Here is a 21350-nt window from a genome sequence, read left to right as displayed (position 1 = left end):
ATTGGTGCAAATGCCTGACAATGGTGAAAACAAAGCTCCTCTCCCCACAACCTTCCTTTTCCTGTTTTTGAAATATTCAAGAAGAAGAAAAAAAGAACCCCATCACAAACAATGTTCTGAAGACAGCTGGAGATAATCGACAAATCTCTGAATCTCTGTGTTGTGCCTTTTGAGATCTGGAGATCTGTCACAGCCAATTGCGTGTGGAAGGGCATGCTTTTTAGAATAGAAAGAAAAACCGAGCTCAATGTAACTGTAGCAGTCTCCAGCTGTAACTCACATGCAGTGCAATCTGTGATTAAAATCAACTTTGACATTTTTTCTAGTGCAATGTATTTGCTCCTTGCAAACGCCAGGTTTTTTGTGTTTTTTCTCCCAACAGCCAACAGCACAAGCAAAAAGGATTTACTCCCCTTTGTTTTGATGTGCAAATTTCCTTAAGAAGATTACAAAAATAAATAAAAAATACGCAATACATATTTCCCTTTTGCCACCGGTGTCTGTTGTGTGTGTTAGAGAGGCGCACATTTGTGTAATGAAATCCATAATTACGGAGCGAGCGCGCATGTTTTGTGTCCTCCGTTGACGCGATTGACAAGTTCCTTTCAGTCAGGAGTGTTCTATGTCAAGTGGCTGTTGCATTCCCCTCCGTGTGCCCCGTACTCAATGCTGCTTCGTCAGAACACAAAAGGCATCAACAGCCAGTCGCTAGACTGTGCAGGCCGATAACATTTTGATTTGCATTTGACTACAGTACGTGGAATGACAGGCCCCCTTACTACAATCAAGGACATTTACATCGTATCGTTATTAGCCTAGGTGTCATTTCACTGTGTTTGGAGCAAACAGCAAGAGAGAATAGCATCCTCAGGTTAATATTAACATATTGATGTGGTAGGAATAGGTCGGCCATTACAAAGGTGTACTCTTACAAAATAGACAGCGTACTTTGTGCCGTTTGAGGGTGCAGCCGAACAATGAGCAATTGTTGGCCCGGAATGGTTTCATTCCTAGTTAATGTGAAATGTGTTCTTTATGTCCGTTTGTTTGTGTCAGTGCTGGATTGAATTCAGAAGGAACAGATACTGTCCTTGTCGGAAATGATGACTCTGTGTTTAAAATGTCACATCTACTTTCCGTTTTTTTTGTGACAGGATGTGCCACAGCTGTCATTCACATAATGGTATTTCTATTGGTATTCAAGTATCCATTTTGACACCTGCGTCTTTGACTGTCTCATTTCTACCCTGTGTTTCCTTTTCCTTCGCCTCTCTCTGAAATGTTTCTGAAAAAGGTCCTGCTATATTAACCATTATTATTTTTTCCCCTGCAACAGACCTCTCCACAAATAACATCTATGCCATAAAAAAAACAACTCTTGACGACCCCAGCAGAAAGACTGTTTCTAGCCAAGAGTTGGGAATGTCACCCATCAGGTCAATGCTTCCGGATCTCTGACTCCACAGATATTACACACTCTTAATTCCTGCCTGCATGCCGCTGGAGAGCTGCAGGAGCAGAATGTCATAATTGAGCCATATTGTAGAGGGTTAGTGGGTTTGGGGGGGGGGGGGGTGTTAAACTCCTGGGAGAGAGGGGCAGAGGATGGAGGGAAACACAGACCTGACCCTGGGGACACAGAGGAGTCATCTGCTGCACATCCTTGCTCGTGCAACACTCTCTCTCTCAATTGGACAGCTTTAACCCTTTTGTGCTATGTGCCAGAGCAGTGCTAGCATCAGTGCTGTTCCCAGGCGACTGATTAAACACATATGGAGCATATCGTCATTCCCAATGAGCCACTGCCAGCCAGCCAGCCAGCCAGCCAGCCAGCCATGGGAGCCAGCACGTTTCTCCATCTCCAGGACTCATCTGCCACCTGCACCCTTTTTAAATAGGAATTTGTCACATTCCTGGGGCCAGGACATCGCCAGGCCAAGTTCCATCGCCATCTGAGCTCGCTGATTTTAAAGGCTATCAGAAAGGATATGTCAAAATATGGACCATTTGAACTGTATGTGAACTGCAGCCTTCAGTGCTATTTGCTGTGTTTGGGACAGGACAAAATGCCCCTAGGTTGTGTATTTATCTATTTTCACTGCTCAAGTGTTATTGGGACTGTTTCTCTTTTACACCAGTGGAGCTGCAAGTGTCAAGCATGCCTTCCTCGTACAACAAGTCTCTCTGTCACCACACACCCACCCCCACGCACCGGCCCACCCCAATGACGAGAGAAAAGGATGAACAGCAAATGAATTCCAGCAGGACCCAAATCTCAGTTCAATTCTCTCTTTCACACCAAGGTTCAAACACTATAATTTGTAAAGGTCAGACAAAAAATGGGTTGTCGATTATTAAGGTTGAATCCGTCTACAGGAGGTTAGGAGGGCTTGGTGCTGTAAGGGGGTGGGAATTCCCAAGAGGGTGGCCATTTGCCTTTGAATTCCTGAACCTTTCACAGATTAATAACTCAATGGATTACCTGCTGTACTTTCCAAGGACATTAAACGAAGTTCCCTTCAGAATCGATAAGATAGAGCTCTTTGGCTATCAACACAACTCAATACTGTACACTCCATTTCCCTCACCATGAAGGCCCTCTACTTAATTATACCTCATTGCATAGCATCTTTCAGACTTTAATTTCAACTTTGTAGGTGAAGTAAGGGCACCAACATGGAATAAAAATCAGAGGGGGCTCTTAAGTGCACATTATAATGTCCGTTTCCCCTCTGTGGGATCCATGAAAGAAGGAGCAGAAGGTTTCATGACCATAATTTGCTGTTGAGCAAGAACATTTTATTGTCTATTATGACTTGGATATTATTCCTTTAGAGAAAGAAGGACAGCTGTGTAAATGTCGAGGATATGCAACATTATGCAAATGTGCTCATTATTCTGAAACGACGGCCACATCAACCCAACGGAGAACTTCTCTGTGGCTAGGTTGGCTGAAGGGCACTTGTATTTCAGACAGGTTGCTGTCGGGGGGTTATTGGTGCCTACTTGCTTTAGGAAGGGCGAGGAAGGTCTTTGTTGCTTGGTGACATTCAGCGCAGCAGCCTATTTACCCACGCCCACGCTCTTTATTTATCACAGAGTTTCACATCATGAATTATCTAATGTCCTTTGGCCTATAAATTTCCCTAATGCAGTTCAGCTTTCTTCCTCCCTCCTCCACCTCCATTCACACACACACAATCATAAAACTGGCGAAGTCACCCTTTGGAGGACTACTGATTTTATTTTATTGAGTGTTGAGAGAAACAGGATGTAGCGACAGCACATTTGTAAGCAAGCAGGAAGTGGTGAGCCTCTGCCCCACCCCCCACTCCCCCAGTCCAATTGATCCCCCCCTTGACGGCAATAGGAGCTTCTGTCGATCAATCAGCCAGTTTACTACCCCAGCTCATTAAGCAATGTAGCAGAACATGTTAACTTAATTTGAGGTGAGATTTATTGTGGCCTAGGCCAGGGAGAACCATTGTCCCGAAGCTCAACCCAGCCCTGGCTTTGTGGATCTGGGTCGCTAAATTGCAACTAAGCGCCACTGATAAATTGTCCTGTTCTCATCTAACCTACTTACCGGCTTCCAGATAGACATTAATGAAGAATCATTTGACGCTGAGCAGGAGCACACTAAAGTTATTTGCCACTACCGAATCCAGCCTGATTGTTGGCAAGAGAGAAAACATAGGACGAGTTAACTAAGGGAGAACATTGTACTGTATGTGTAACCAGTAATCTCAGTGTAAAATGTAGGAATTGCTTTGGGATCTCCAAGGCCCAAAAGAATATGCGCTTTCTGTATAATTGCCAATGAGACTTAAATGAACAATAGAAGTTGGTAAACATGGCTAAAACACAAACACCTTTTGTTTCCAAACAGATCAAGAGACCTTTTCATACCCATTGGGGATTTGAAGGTTATAGTCTTCTGTCAATGTATAATTGGCATTTGATGAAGAGAGTTTCTGAGCATTCAGAAGTTGCAAATTAAATGAAAATAACTTGAAACTGAAATTGACTGAAACAAAACTGTTTTCAGGAAGATCAAGGCAAATAATCATATATCAGGGATTTGAAATTTGCACTGTAGTCTGCTATCAAAATGTTTTGACAACTGAAGAGAGAAGTATTATGCATATGCATCTTTATGTTGACACAATGTATATCCTGAAGTATAACCATCTTCCTACTATTGAATTAGCGCGTTTACCATTGATGGTAAGCTCCTACCTCCTCCTCCCTTCTCATTTCAGTCAGTTGGACTGACCCCCCCCCCCCCCCCCCTCCCACACACAGACAGACACCGTTGTGAAGCCTTGCCGATCAGAACCCCCTACTGGGCCGCTCCAGGCTTCCTCCCAGGAAAGGGTCCAGGGGCGTCTCGCTAGCGAGTCCCTTCAGGGAGTAGTCACACTTTTAAAAGACGGAAATTAAGTGAAAAAATGTCTGCTCGCTCACTGATGTAATTATCTGTCCTGGATTAACATCTGTTCGCTAGCTCGGTTGCCAAGTCCACTTCAATGTGTGCCAGTGCCTTGTGGCTGTGCCACCTGAGTGTGTATACCTGTGTGTCTATTTTGGAGGCAGTGTATCTTGGCAACCATCATGGCTACTTTTCACTCTGACATCCTCCACCCATTCAACATCTGTGTGTTCATGAGAACATCTTGGCTCCAGTCATTACCAACTTCCGACACTACCTCAGCAGCGCTCTAATTTTTAACCTTGTCAGTTGTCTTATGTACAGCAAAAACAACACAAAGCCACACCAATCAAACTTGGCTCACCTTGGATGAGGGGAGGGTATGTGAAATTTAAAAAGAGAATAGTTTATCACTTTCAGAATAATCTTTTTCCAGCTCTATCCTAGTTTGATAGCTAGTCTTCTGTATTGCATACATATAGTTTCTCAGTGTGGGAGACCTTGTGATGCTTTACCATTGTCGGCTTTGCCTACCTTATTATTAAGATAATCCATGCAGAGAGCAGTCCTTGGATTATCCATTTCTTCTAGTGCTGGCCCTCTAGAAAATGCATTAGCATGCTTCATTTATCTACATCATGCGTGTCAACGCTTGTGTCAGGGCGGCCGTTCTCGTAGCATCTTATTCCCACCTTAACAACTGAGTTGAAACAGAGCTCAGGTATGCTTAGGTGCCGAGGTCCTGCTTAAAATTCACTCAGAAAACCTTGGCTAATCCATTATGCATTAGCATTGTTGTGGTCCATGTTGCTCGGCCCTTTCCTTATTAGAGGAGTTAACTTTCAGTGGTGGTGCTCAGTGTGCGGACCTAACCGACGGACTCCAGCATTCAAAACAGCCACTATTGACATGCCATTTGCAGGGGATTACACATAAACCTTTCTGAGGAAATGTCACCTCACCCTGTCTGTCACAGCCCCGTGACCTTCCCATATTTAGCTCAGAAACTGTTCCTAGGTAAGGATGTATTCCTGGTGACCTGAGGATATATACCATCACTATTACTATGAATGCTAGGCCCTCAGGGAGCAAATTATAATTGAACTATGCAATGTGAAAGTGGGTGTGCATCTCCTCTTGTTAACTGAGCTCTAATTATCTTTACTCTTTAGTTATCTGAGCAGAGGGGATTTGGCAGTGTGTCCTATCTATTAGATCAACTGTCTGGGGAGTTTTAGGTATAGGTTAATGAACTTCGTAAATATCTAGGAAACTGCAATCAGAGCTCAGCAAATATAGTTAAGAATGTAGCATTCCTGGGCATGTGTATGTCAGGGGCAGTCAGCTCTCAGGGGAGAGTCATCCGCGTTGTTTCAGAAAGGCGTAATTAGCTACATCGCAAGCTTGGCTTTTTCCTACTGAATACTCAAGTTTGGAGGTGGAGATTGTCTGCCCTTCGCAAAGCAAAAGGGCCTGACTCAAGGAATAATATCAGATGTTCTCATTTGAATGCATGACATGTTGTGCGGGGCCCAGTCGGTATAAGATTTGCTTAGCCTTTGGCCCGTCAAATGATTCCATAATTGATTGGATTAATAATGATCAGTGTTAACATGGAGCATAGGGTTGCAAGAGGGAGGCTGGTGTGGATCGGATGACTTGGTGCAGTGTGGTGTATCATTCCTCTAAATGAATTATCCAGCTACAGCAAATTCTGAAATTTGTCCCAGAAGTGAAAAGCACAGAAAGATGACTGGCCGACCGGAGGAAATCACCTTGGGAGCTCTGAAGAACTGTAGCACCCGTCTCTTTTGACCTTTCTTTCCTTAGCTTTACTGTCACCTCATCTTCCTTTGCGGTTGGATTCGAACTGTAAAGATACGCCGTGCTTTTCATTGTCATGTCCTCTCCAGGTGGTCCACAGGTGGCCTGATACAAGCCTGACTCGTTCAGCTGTCCGCCTGTTCAATATTCGCCCTCGGCTTTGGAGGGATGGGCCCCGTAATATTGTAATGAGAGGAGGAGGAGGCGGCGAGAGAAAAGGAATTTGGCTGGCATTTCCAGCATGGATAAATCCGGCCCCTGCCGTCTCGTCCAGACTGTTTCTTTCTGTCCGAGGATCCGTGATGACACTGTTCCAGGTCTCCACCTGTGTCCTCCTCTCCTCTGATCAGCAGGGCCCACGCACTGCAAGGGGATGAGGCACAGCAGGGCACTCTGATGCTCACCCTGTCTTTCCACACCGATAAGCAGGGAGGATTAGAGGGATTTGAACGTCAAGGTGTTTGAATGTACTGTAGTTCAATCTGTTATGCAGGAGCAGCGATCAATCTTTTTGGTTTGTTTGTTTGAGGGTTTTTCCTGTTTTTGGACTGTTGTAGCTACTTGCTATATTGTACTACATGTACAGTCAATATTTTCACACTTTTAAGACCCAACTAGTGTGGCTCTGTTTTCCTTTGCTTGCTGTAACCACCATATTGACAAGGCTGTGTCAAGATCATAAAAGTACATTTATGCGCCATATCTTCAAATACAAATACATTTAATTAAGCCTTAAATGTTTAAATCTCAATACTATCTATGGTCCTGGTCTGATGTGTAAATGAACAGAGGGATGAACTGTAGGAGGGACAGATGCCTGTATTGGTGGAGTGTGATGGGATGGGGTTACAGAGAGATGGGGGCAGAGGGGGCTCCTCCTTTGTGGTGCCTGATCCAAAGAAGGGGAAGGGCAGGCTGGGTCTTTTTGGCAAACGTGTGGAGAACCTTGTGACAGATCCTGAGCCCCAGAACTAATCCTGTTGCAGGTGATTATAAGTGGCGGTTGGGAGTTAGGGGAAGGGGCTTGGAATAGGACAAGTGCAGTAAGGTCCCCCAGCTCATCTCTAGTTCTTTCTTGTTTAGCCATGATGGCTTTGTTGGAAGGAAACTGTCTTAGCACCAGATGGACTTCCAAAGTCTCAAGAAAGCCCCCTAGCTTCTGTCATGTGTGTATGTATGTATGTATGTGTGTATGTATGTATGTGTGTATGTGTGTATGTGTGTATGTATGTGTGTATGTATGTATGTGTGTATGTATGTATGTATGTATGTATGTATGTATGTATGTATGTATGTATGTATGTATGTATGTATGTATGTATGTATGTATGTATGTATGTATGTATGTATGTATGTATGTATGTATGTATGTATGTATTTTTTGTCTTTGTTTTATGGGCCAATATAAAAGCTCAATGTTGAGAAGAACATTGTTTTTGTTTGCTTTACTTAAATGAATCATCTTTGTACCTAAGAATTTTACACCGTGCTGTATGTGTGTGTCTGGAATCTGGATTTGAGTTTTTTCTGTATGCGAGTATGTGTGTTGTTCTCCCGTGTGTGCTGTGCATGTCTGGTTTGTGTATTGGTTTGTGTATTGGTTTGTGTGTCTTGTGCCTTTGCCCTATTGGTATCCCATTGAATACAAAATTCATAGATATAGTATCCACTGGTGGTTCAGGAAGTTTCATATAGAGTTTCTATGGGGTTTTAGAATTTCATTTTTTACCAAGGCTATTGGTCATTCTACCTCACAGCAGAGAGGAACATTCCTATGTGTCAGAACCATCCATGTACATAGTGATAAAAAAAAGTCTTCTTTTTTTCGTGTCAAGTCTGTTCAATATTGTTTTTTGGACCTGAGAATTAATCTTTAGGTCATTTAAAAGCGAAAATACAACCTGTTCTTGGGTGTGATGGTGGCCTAGGTGCTGGTCTGAGTGGCACATAGGCTTGATGACATACAGGACGCAGAACCTGCTCTGAATCTGTCATGGCTGATTTTACTGGCCTCATTGTGAGGAAGGGCAATATAAAAAAATGGAGACAGACAAATGTGAAGGAAACGCCATACTCCCAAAGGATGATGAGATTATGAGCCAGAATGGGAAATTCAATCTTCCAGGCCTCCCACAGTTCAAAAGGCCACATGGGCTGGTGTTCTCCCCCTCCGCACCTTGTCCAGATGACTGCTGGGAACGCTGTTCAAGGTAGAAACACTGGTCAGGTGGAGGTTAGTTAGGATATGGAGACCCAGGTATCAGATGAATCTAACCTAAACCATTAAGTCATAAAAGTCTTGTCTAAACATAGCAGCTGTGCAGGGATCAGTCAAGCGGCGGTGTGTGTGTGTGTGTGTGATTGTGACTGTAATAATGTGTGTGTAATAATGTGTGTGTGTGTGTCTGCAAGGTCACGTGTCTCGTGTGATGGCACACAGAAGGTCACGTGTCTCGTGTGATGGCACACAAAGAGACAGCTGTGATAGACTCCTCATCATCATTAGCCATGCTCACCATGTCCAACGACAACACTTGTCAAAGCTTAAGTTTCTTCTATGACAGCTGAACAAAGTGATTGCGTGTGATTAATGGCATCTTATTTTTCCAGCAGCTTCACAGGAGATTATTGTGTATTGGCGAGATTTGCTTTTTCATGCTCTTCTCTGATTACACAATCTTTAATATCCCTTCTGTATGTTACGATCTGATGCTTCGTGACTCCCAAGGGACTGTGCAATGTGTTCAATAAAAGTTTCTCACATTTGAGGTTTTCAACAAAGCACCAATTTGTTCACATCATGTCAAAACCCTCACATACAATTGATCAGGTTTTGACAGAATTACTTAAGAATGACTGAAAAACAGCAAATGGTTCAAATCCAGACAATGAAGTGCATTGAACAAGACCATAAATCAATCCAAAACACTGAATACCTGTGTTATCAAGCGTAAATTGCATTTGGCTAACAGCTTCTGTCACTCACAAGTCCACATTTCCCTCCGCCAAATAACAGAAATTGAAATGATATACAATTAGTTTTGCAGTCCATTTTTGTTGACATTCATTGTTTTTCCCTGCTCCAATTTTACACGGACCCTCAATTCGTCCGTCTCCCCCTCCCTGCTTGATTTTATACTTCATTGGCCATTTACAAGCATCATGACTAGCCCTCTGCTTTCCTCCGATATGATAGTCACAGAAATACTTTGATCATGGTGGATGAGATGGGCGCCCACTTGAGCCCTGGTGTGTGCTGTTATGTCACAGAGGAGATACAGTCTATGGGGAGAGATGGAAACAAAAGCCAAGTGGGGTTTAATTGACATGCTGTTCCTTGCCAAAAATAAATACAAGGGAACAAATCAAGGGCTATTCAAAAAGGATTAGGATATCTCATCTTTAATTTAGAGACATACTGTAAGGACTTCAAATCCAAGCTGCACTCAAAAGCTAGAAAGACACAAATGGAGTTGGCTTTCTGAAGGGAGATTGTGTCATTGAAAACGAAATACATTTGGTTTTATTTGGGATGTTTTCTCCAGCTTGCTCTCAGAGCCAGAGGGTCACTGATTAAATGTTGTTTTCTCTTGGAGGCGCATGACAAGCAGAGTGCTCATACATCTGCTGTGTAAGTCTTCCAGGCACGGCCGGAGCCCCCACCATCACCACCACCCTATGGCTGGCCACTGGTGCAACACAGGCCTCAGCTGCTGGCTGTTCATTTATTTATTGTCATCTACTGGAGGATGCATTTGTACAGTTTCGAAGAAATACAGGCTTCCTTAATTGCTACAACCACCAGCTTTTCCAATTTGATGCCCCCCTACACACATTTGAGTGTACTTCACCACTGGAAGGGGCAAGGCAGGTCGTTTTAGATGGTTGCCGTCACATAACAATTGAGTCTTGCCCTCCCCTCCTCATGTCTGCCCCTTCCAATCAATGTGGCCCGATGTGAAGGCATACTCAGTCAGAAATGATACAGGAAGCTCACACTGGTGCTGATTTCCACACTCCAGTCCTATCCCATTTCTGTAATTGAGTTCAGCTCCTGCACTGACTTCTTACAGTGTAAGCATGTAGTAGAGTGTGTGTGTGTGTGTGTGTACTAGTGATTCACTTGAACCCCAGGATGACTGACATCACTCTGACAGTTTTGTTACAGGCTCTTTGATTTACCGTATGATGCTGTGCACCGCCTCTCAGCTAGTTTGACTGTTTGTGTGTATGCATGTCAGGCTACACTTTCCTTCATCATGATAGTCGACTGTCAAGCCTTGCCATATTACAGTGAAACATGGAGATTCTCTCTGTTGTTATCTAGATCTATGTATATGGAGGGGTTGCAAGTTGAAAGCTTTAATAAAGACTCCTGACTCATCTTGTTGTTTCAAAGACAAACGTGTCCATAAAACAGTTGATTTATGTAGGCTGAAAGAGATGAAGAGCACAGAGGAAGACAGTGTTGTGTTGCCATTAGTGATGCCCTTTAAAGTGCCCCTTAAAGTGGTTGCTTTACAAGTATACTCAGGACTGGACACCAACATCCACTAAAGTGTATTGCATAGAAGCATATACTCTGGTAATATCCTGATTTGTTGTCACACAAAGAAAGTATTTAGATTCAGCTGGTACAACTGTACAATGCTTGCCACAATAGTTGTCTTCCATTTCATTGTATCCATCTGTAACAGTAGCCTATTTGTTTCAGCTTATCATCCAACGTGACACAAAATTCCAGCAATGTGGAGCTGTTCACTTGAGCAGTGATCCAAAATGTCCGCCAGCCCAAAGCCCACATGTCATAAGACCATCTGTGAGAGGTCACCTCCAGGTAATTCCCTCAGCCTGTACCGTAGGTAGAACCCACAATTTCCTTTCATGTCTTCAGAGTTGGCACCACAACGGTGGACAGGCTCTTTGTTTAGCTCAGAGTATCTCCAAGCATGCAGCTGCTACTGCCCTGCAAGATCAAAATAATCCCACTCCCTGGCATGGCACTATAGCCTAAAATAATGGTGACACATTATCTCAGCTAACAACATATTTCCTTGTCGAGGGCAATTTGGCAATAAGCTTGATGTTTAATGCTCCACAAGCAAGCCAGTGAAATGGAGTCCGCTAAGACACCCCCTCACACACACTGTGTGGTTCATGATTGATTAGCATACTGACATTGGTACAATAGCTTGGAGGGGGTGAGCTCCCTAAATAGAAGTTTGCGGCAACAGCGGGGAAGAGCCAAGAATTCAGATCAGCTCCAAGAAAGAAAAAGTGCCCAGGGTACTTTTCAAGTAATGGTGCACAATCCTGAAAAGCTGTGAAAATGGATGTTCTTTTTTTTTTAAGATGGCAATTTTCACCCTTCAATTTCAGCATATTCAGTTTCACTGTTAAATTTCAGAACACTTTAGCTGTCAATCAGTCAACAATTTGAGTTCTCTATTATAATTTCCAGGCATCCTGCTACTGCCCATTTGTGTTCACTTTACAAATATCTATACTTTAAAATGTGGTATGCTGTAGTAGCATACTTCAAAGGGGCTTTGTATTCTCTACAGTCCTCTTTCTACAGTCAGTGAACATATTCTTTGTCATGTGCTTACAACACCTTGAGGTCATGGATGCCACCTAGTCCATCAGCTAAACACAGTGTGAATTACATGTCATCCCTGAAGGCAACAGCTCTTTATAAAGACTACTTATGTCTTACTTAAAGGTAGACATTATCACCTGCCCAGCTGACATAAAGCCAACCCTATTCTAGACTGTAAGACTCCCCAGAAAAAAATGGGTTGACAAGTGGAAAATCGCATCTCTTCTCCAGGAAACACACACATTCTCCTCCCTTCGGTCATCCACCATTAGGCTCAAGGCAAAACAGAGTTCTCTAAGCGAATACGCAGTTTCCGCTCCAAGGTAACAGACAAAGCCCCTCTATTCGCCCTGCTACTCTGCTGTCCTCAGCATACAATTCACAGTTCAGTCATTTAGCAGGCACTCCTATGCAGACAGACTCAACAATGAGCACATTCCGGAATGGAGACCTAACTTTGTCAGATGTGAAGGACGGAGAATACTGGTGGTGGAGGTCACAGCCAACCTGCCGGGTGGCAGACTGGAGAGATGACTTGCTTTACGACTCCCCTCCGGATCTCTCTCTGGGTTTCTCATTTCCCCCCCAGTCTCTTTTTTTCCTACCCACAGTACATGCCACATTACATTTTGAAGGTGAATCCCATAAATACCAAAATTACTTAGGAGGATAAATTACCCAGGAGGGCATTTTTATATATCAGTGTGCTGGTTATCTTAGCACGAGGCCCCAGGTTCATCTGACGTCTATAATGTGACAGTGACAGCCCTGATACAGACAGCAGACAGTCCTTCTTGGGAATGAAGCCAAGACAAAAAATCTTAAAAGAAATGATGGATAGAGACAAAGGACAAATGAAGGGATTAAGAAAAAAAATGCTGATTTACTTAATCCCCAAGAAAGGTATATCAATTCCACATTTGTTCCTTACCTCTCGAATTTCTCGCTTCTACTATATTTTTATCTATGAAAACAGGCTGGGGAAATTAATCTGAAGGCTCCTGACAGGGTCATGTCCAAACCCACAGACAAGCCCAGCAGTCTGTGTGTGTGTGTAGGTGATTGTGTGTGTAAGTAACTTGCAGCGGTTTAATGCTTTTGCACATAGACAATATATTTGACTTAAAGTGAACATATTAGGACCTTAAAATGTTTACCCAAGTGAATCAATGCCATAGTTAAACCATTTCAACATAATTTATGGATTTTTAAGGCAAAATCTTAAATGTTTTTTGTGTTACTGTAGCCTTCAGTCAGGTGCAATATAAAGGAAATCAGAACATAGCATTTCCATAGCAACAAGTAGAAAAGGTTAGATTCAAGGCTAGCCTGTATTCATATTCTTTTTGCATCAAAAGCTACACAGTTACTGCTATAAAAGGAAAGATCAGAGGACAAGCACTACATGGAATGACATCATGTTTGTATTTAGTGCTGAAGTGGTATTCAAACTAGGCCTAAACCTGTGTTGTTTTTTATTTTTTAACAAACTTCACGGCTGAAGTATCCATTTTAAATTGATGGAGCTGTTACAATGCCACCCTCATCCATGCCAATCAAAAGGTAGGCTGGGGTATCAGAGGCTAAGGGGGAGTTGTTTCAGCAGGAACACACCACAGCTGCTGGTTGAGCAACCCCCCTCTTTACCGATGCCAGTACTGAGAGGAGCCCTACCCAGTGAGCATGGAGGAGGGCTGGGGCACACTGGGCAACAGGGGCACAACCTGTCAGAAACTTCTCTGCCAACCCAGAATGCCACTTGGAGGTGACGCTGACTGCAGGTGACTTTCAAAGTTTCACTTTCAGTGTTTTTTTCATGGGTTGCTGTCCCTGATATTTGCAATGAATAACACATTGACAGCATGAGTGAAATTCCCGCAGATAAGCCATAACTAAAAATGATATCAACTTAAATAAGAAATCTCAGTGAATTATGCATCGGTGCTCCAAAAATTACAAAACATCCTATTGAACTATGCATGAGGGCAACTGAATTCAATCTCATCCAAAAATGAGCACCCGCGGCATGTTCAATTGGAGATTACAGCCATTGATGACATCCAAGCTAGTCTGACACCCATGGATGGTTTAGTCCCAGGAAAAGTAAAGAGCTGTCAACAGGTTTCAGATGAGGAGGGAAGGTGGACCGTAGACCTACAGGGAACCTGACTGGATCACAGAGCCCTACAGTGGATGACCTGGCAGGAAGGCAGCACACAGGCCGGCATATTCCTTCAGTCCTGACAATCCCCTTTACTGAAAAACCGTGTTCGGCAAAGTGACTATAGATGAACCGTATTGTTAATAATGGCTTCTCCATCTGGGCCTTTCTCTGCACTATATGATCTCATTATTCCTGTTGTTGTGTCTCCGCTGTGACCAGTTTTTTTCCCGTAGCTTGGTCCCTGAGAATGAGCAACGCAACCGCCTATCTGATTGCGATTGTAATTGCTCTCAACAGAAAACCACCACAAAGTCATCAATCAATCGATGTCCACTGAAGGTTTAAGTGAATTCCCCCTCCCCTTCCATTTCCAAATACACTAGTGCTATGTGAGTTCTGGTCGAGGTACTGGGAGGATTGGTAAAGACACATGCATCATGTGATGAAGTCGCATTCCTCAAACAAGTAGCCCTGGTTATTGTTTTTTATCCATTTATCTTCTATGAGCATTTGCCTTGCGCCATCAATCGACCATACTGTTTGTGTACTGCACGCCTTAATGCTCAGGTGAGGTTGGTTGGGATTTTAAAGTTAAATTTAATAAAGAGAACACTGGAAAAAACAACAGAGCTGAAAAGTAGTTCTTTGTTGTTATCTCCCCAGTGATATTTGAACATGTGTAAAGAATATGAGAGGGAAAAGAGACAAGAAACGACACATCAAAAAGCACAACAACAAAGCAAACTCATTAATGCAGTTCTTATTGTTAATGTCTACATGTAATGTTGTGGTAAAAATCTATGAAGAAACTGCCTTTTTCTTGTATCTTGAATTGAGTAATCAACAAACATTTGTCTTCTATTTCCACCCACACATTTCTAATCCTACCTCCAGTCTTACTACAAGATTTGATCATAAATGACTCCTTCTTTCAGGATCTGTGTGGACCTTTGTTATCAGCTTCTTATCTATTGTTTACACCATTAAAGTGGAAAAACATCATGTTTGAAGATGAGGGGCAGTTTAAACAGTGTCGCCATGACCTTTTACATCATACAGAGCATTTCACTATATCTGATACATTTAACAATGAACAGGTAATAATGTACAGGCTGGGAATGAACTAAAATAATGATAGGAAGATTATCTCCCATTATTTTATAATGGTTTATTGTTCTGCAATTGAAAATGTTGGCCTTACCAAAGATTGTTGCCATGTCACAAGACAGAATATGGTGGGTGTGTTTCAGTCATTGTTTTGAACGTTTTGCGTATACATGAAAACACATGGAAAGCAACAGCCTCAGGGGCATTCTGTCATCCACTAACAAAGCATTCATGAAATCAAGGAAGTAAAGACAACCTAGCAACCATCACACAGATTACGAATAATTCATTCCATTGACAGGCAGACAAATGAGGTTGTGGTGGTTCTATATCATGGTGCTGACAAAAAGTTGGGGTTGCGATTTTCTCATGGTAAATACACCGTTCCATTTATCGAACATATTTAGTACAAATGGTACGTTTGGTTGGCCCTATTCCAGTAGAGTATCTTGGAGTGTACGTATTCAGTTCTAAACAAAGTCAGTGTAATTATAGTTTCCTTCATCTCATCTGATCAATTTTTTACTGTATCAAACATGCATACACAGTGTCATGCTGCTCTGTGGAAATTGAAAATATACTGCTCATATTTTATAGGCTGACAATTGTCTAGTCTGGGTTTTGATGTAATATTTAGACTTTCTTTCTTCTGTTCACAGTGAGAGCAAGGGCAGATGAGGTAGTTACTGATGTTCCGAAGGGCTTTTGGGTTCACTTGACGAGAAATTTGAGTCCCATTATTGGGTTCAGCCCAGTTCCTTCTGCCTCATTTACTCTGGCCTGATTGGAGTGTGTGTGTGTGGGGGGGGGGCAGCAGAAAGGCCATGCCATCTCAGTCTGAATCACTCCCATAATGAACCTCTTTCGTAATTAGCAAGGGGACAACCTTTTTATTTCATAATGCGTGAACATGTGCGTTTGTCTGTGTGCACGTGCTTAATGATTGTGTGTGATGGCAGGGTGTGTGTGTATCAAAGAGTCGGTTGTGTGTTGGCCTTTGTGTCATCGCTAATTGCCGCTAATGAGATGGCTAGTAGACTGTGTGTCAGAGGAATGAGTACATGCCTCCATATATTATCCCAGCCCCCCCTCTTATTGCATCTGCTTCATCCACTTATCCTGCCCCTCTTACACATGGATACCCAGTGCACTCCCCGCAATGAGAAAAACACCCAGGCTTTTATTATTGGAACTGCCTCGACGCCAAGCTCTCTTAAAGGTTAATTGCTGCTGTCCATCTCTGACTGATGAAGATTTTGCTCTGAGCGAAAGCATAACACTTCAGAGAGCACTTCTGCTGTTGTGCCACTGTTATGTTCCTTACCTCCTAGCTGAAAGGAAACTACTCACCTTCTAGCTTCTGCTGGAGCATGGTACTGAATCTGGAGGTGGAGTTTCTAACTCATTAGCACCTCTTCAGAGGAGAAAGTTTTGCCTTTAATGGCAGATGCTAATTGAGCTTAAGGCAAATCAAGAATTATGCTATACAACTATAGTCTTGGCTGTGATCCTTTTATGGGGTTATTGATGGTGAAGAAAAAAAACACAAGTCTATTTATCCATGTTCAACTTAGATTGTCTTTGCTTGCCATTTGTTGTCAAATCTGTAATCATTGGGGTGTGTTATCTCACATATTTATTATTTATTGTTTCTTTTCGCCCCACTAAGGATGCCTCAATATTTGGGTCTACATAGACAACGGCGATGTCAAAAGGTTCGTCTCGGTGGCGATTGCGTTGGTTGTATTGGGATTTATGTTCCATTCCACGGTTTAAGTAGAATTTACGAAAACTCGCGTGACTATCTCTAGCAGAACATTAGTTTCGCATCTGTTAACTTTGGGGATACTAGTCTGCAAGGCAGCTGCAGAAACGCCACAAGCAAAGAGGCCAGGGTGATATTTAATCATTTTACTTTGAGATGTGAAACATAATTGTGAAATGTAATGTACAATGTTAGCTGATATTATTAAGTAAGTAGGCCCACATCTACTTTCGGAAACGGTATAGTCTACTATTTCACTGAAGCATTAGCATCATGACATCAGCCTCTGTTTCTTGGGCAACAGTGGTCATGATGCATCTGTTTTCAATCGTTAAAATAAACATTCCCCACAAATACGTTTTTGTTGTAGGATTTATTTTGACATTAATAAACGATTTGTTGGTGAAATGACCATTACCTGTGGTTTCAAATCAGTGTGGCGGCTCACTGCAACGCTGTAGCCTACCCGAGACACTAATGAGTAGCTAACAAAAACATCTCCACAGCTGTTTAGGAAGTCAAACGGCGACGGAACATGTTCGGCTTTCCCCTTACTCAAAAGTTTTTCAATAGGTGAAAGTATCTGACTACTAACCTGAACTTTATTGCCACAGCCTAAACTTTGTCAATGTCAAAACTTTGTCTGTTCATGAAAATAATTAATGTCAGCCTGCTTCAGCCTTGCTTTGCTGTAGGATATACATTTCACTAGGTCTTGCAGCGCTGCTTGATTTACTGAAATTATTATGAAATGTTATGTTTTACTAGCCATTTGCCTTCTTAAGCAAATCACAGTATTTCCCACCCCTCATAGTGTAACTGAGACGACCGTAAATAGCCTAATTCATCTTTCAAGTAATAAGCCCCCGTTGAAGTGTTGAGCAGGAAATTGGCTGGTCTGTAGAGATCTTGGGTTGGTGGTTTTACTGATGCAGAATTCGCTCAAATAAAATCGATAGACGTAATGAGTGGCACATAACGTGAAGTAGGCCTAACATTGCATTTTATTTTGTTTGAGTTTTAATAACTTGTCCAGTGCATTGGGGTAAGTAGCACTAGCCTAAATTGATCTTCCAGACTTGCCGTACAAATAAAACCACTCTTCCCGGACAAGCCTTAGCTACATGGCTAGACTGTTACAGATCAGAATCCATCATATCTTGGACACTCAAAATCAGCGAATCTTGCTGCCAAATCAAGTAGTCTATATAAATAGGCCTTTATATGGCTACAAACTGTCTGTATGGCATTCTTTGTCTACATTGCGAGCTAACAGTGTCCTGTAATGATGTCGCTATAAATAATGATGTTAAACCGAGACCACTAAGCCCTCAAAGAAAATATAAGGTCAAAGAAACAAAAGAAAGGTTTGAGGTTACTCTGAAAATTATTAATAAAATAGGCTTGTAATAATAAAACTGCTAAATCCTTCTCTAACTAGGCTTCTCTATCATGCATAATGAAACTTAACGTTTTTTAAGTAATCAATAAGCCTGCGCTTGCCCTCATTGCCTAAATGATGCCGTTCAGGGCGTTCAAATTACATAAGACGATAATAGGAGGATAATGGGACATAATAGGGCAACCAACAAGTTGTTTATATCTGATTACAATTTAATAAGTTATCTAGCGCTGCATCTTCATGAGCTACATTTGGCCTCCTTCTCTCCTACCAACCAGTATCACCTCTCCTCCATCTGAGTGATGCATGTCATTTTTACAAACTTATTATCAAGGGAACACAATGGTCAGAACTGTAGTCATACACTTAAATGCTTTCTGAAATATGTAAACACCAGGAGAGTATGGGCAGCTGGGGCGGCCGCAAGCACACCCTCACAATTTCCCCAGAAATTGTATGCTCTCTAGTTTTGACTGGATCTTCTTAAAAGAACCAGAACTCACATGGTTTAAAAACAGACTCTTATAAAGTTAGTGTCAGGGTTGATGTGATCCCAATGCTAATTTATGTAACACCTCCCTATGGCCAGACAGCTACAGAACAATTTCACAGCCTTACAGGCACGAGGGCGGTGGTCTTTGGCATGGACATGACCATGAAGCTCTGCTATGTTTTCACTGATGTTAGTTCAGTGTTCTGTTCATATATGTGTCCTGTGGTAGGTCAATTAAAAGGTACAATAAAACCCACCTCTGCTATCTGTACATGGCAGAGGTGAATGTTCTGTACCTTTTTTGTTTAACAAAAATGAAATGAATGGCAACAATTGTAACCATATGCGCACGCGCGTGCATGTGTGTGTGTGTGTTGGATTTAGAGTGCCATTGAGCAGTTATTTGGAAGTAAACTGGAAAAGTTGCCTGTCAGTTCTCTAATATATGTGTAAATTTGTCATGGAGAAATGTCAGAGATATTAGAATATTCCACTGACAAGCAAATATTTTTAAGAAATTGATGAGATGGAGCAGCCTGCCTAGGTCCTCACCGCTAAATTGTTAATAAAATGGCTTAAAATGAAGGAACTTGCCCAACTCACTCAAATTAATCTGACTTCATAAATCATAAGCATGACAAGGTAAGTGATTGAACAGTACCAGCCTATATTTATGTAATCACAAGGATTGCTATAAATACATAATTTCCCCAGATAGCTTATTAATATGTGATAAGATACCAAATACAGAATTGGTCAAATTAAATATTCAAATGTCTTTGATCACTGTGTGTTGTAGACATAAGGCTTCTCATGTAATATGAGAGTCTAAGTAAGTATCTTTGCATATGTTATACAATGAATACATCTGCAGTCACATGACAGAAGAACACATAGGCCTAACACATCTGAATGTTTACCTCCAAACTTTGTTCCAGAAGCAATTTACAGTGTTGTAATAGTATAAACTAATACAATCAGTTCAGAAAAAATCGACTGCAAACAGTTTTACGTGGAATTGAAGAACAATTTAAAGTAGGCTACATTTGAATGAATTTGTTGAGCACTTCATATTACATTGACTGTGGTCCTTGTGTGTTTCAGTCTGATGTGGGTGGTGATAAAGTCAAGACTCAAGTCAAGAGTTAATCGCTGCATATATCACATTAATTCATAATATATTTGATTAACTGTATAGTCTGTGGAAAATAACAATATCTGTGTTGTGATATATATATATATATATATATATGTGTAGAGAAAAAGTATTTTATGGTTTCTCTCATCATGTGTCCTATTTTAAATTCCAATGTAGCCCACTTTGAATAATCAAATATAACGGAATTGATGATTGTGGCTTTGATATTATGCAGACAAATGCACTCAGTCCAAAATACTAATTTCCAAATCGCTGACAAAACATTTAGAGATTCTCCAAGCCACTAAGCTGCACATCTTGCAGTTCAAATATAACTAAAGATCAGCAAGAATAATGTTTGATCTGTGAAAGAGAAATTGATTGTTCTGCCTATATAATTCACAATATAGCCATGTTTAGTCATGCTTTACTGCAAAGCACAGAAGCATTACATTTACTTTTAGTCATTTAGCAGACGCTCTTATCCAGAGCGACTTACAGTAAGGTCAGGGACCTTAAATGCCATTGTGTTGAAAGTATCCTTTTAAAAAGTTTCTTTGGCACTTGTCAGGTTGGCATCGGGCGTCAGACCCCCAGGTAGGGTCTACTGTCACTTGTGCTCATGTTCAGCTGTAACATTGCCGGGCATGTGGACAGTGGGCATGAGTGGAAGAACTAGCAGCTGCCCTGTCTTTGGTGCCAGCACAGTCCAACTGGTGACTGGTGGGATAGCTACTTTCTGCCTTGCTTTGTTTTCCAGTAACACTTCAACAAGTAAAAAGAGGTATTGGCTAGGCATTACAGAAATAAAATGGCTCTGGCTTACACTGCCATGGCTGAACAAGTTATTTGTCAGTTATCTTGTTTCAGAAATGTGTTTCTCTTAGACATCCAAAGTACATTTTAAGACAAAAGTATCATTTGGGGAAAGGCAGAAACCATGGGTTTGGAAAGGTCACAGAGGTATTTCTCACAGTTGTGAAACAAAGTATGTTTTCCTATTTAAAAGGGCGTTAGGCGACAAGGACACTAAAGTCCAGCCAAAACCTAGCACTTTCCTTCGCACCCTTGGGTTCTACCTTTCAAATTGACTGTACCACAAGGAAAGCTCCAACACTTGAAACGTAAAAGAACATTTTATTTTGAGTCAAATGTGTCCTTTCTGCATGGCCAAAGCTATCGAGATTTGTGAGCATTGGGACTGAAGAACTGAGAGTGACTGCACACAGGAAATACCTATACATAATGCTTTTCACATTGATTTTCATCAACCATGCAGCGAGCTAAAAGGTACAGACAATATTTCACCAGACTGAAGTAGGTCAATCAAGTATGCAAGCGTTTGCGCTTTCAATGTGCTGCAGTGCTATCTGTCATCAGGTGTCTGTGGCCTGTGCTTTCAGGGGATGCTGGCCTGCAATGCCAC

This window comes from Hypomesus nipponensis, chromosome 1 (assembly GCF_054491055.1).
Source record: "Hypomesus nipponensis isolate SF chromosome 1, ASM5449105v1, whole genome shotgun sequence".
Classification (NCBI taxonomy): Eukaryota; Metazoa; Chordata; class Actinopteri; order Osmeriformes; family Osmeridae; genus Hypomesus; species Hypomesus nipponensis.
The sequence above is the reverse complement of the archived record's forward strand: the minus strand, read 5'-3'. Positions refer to the sequence as shown.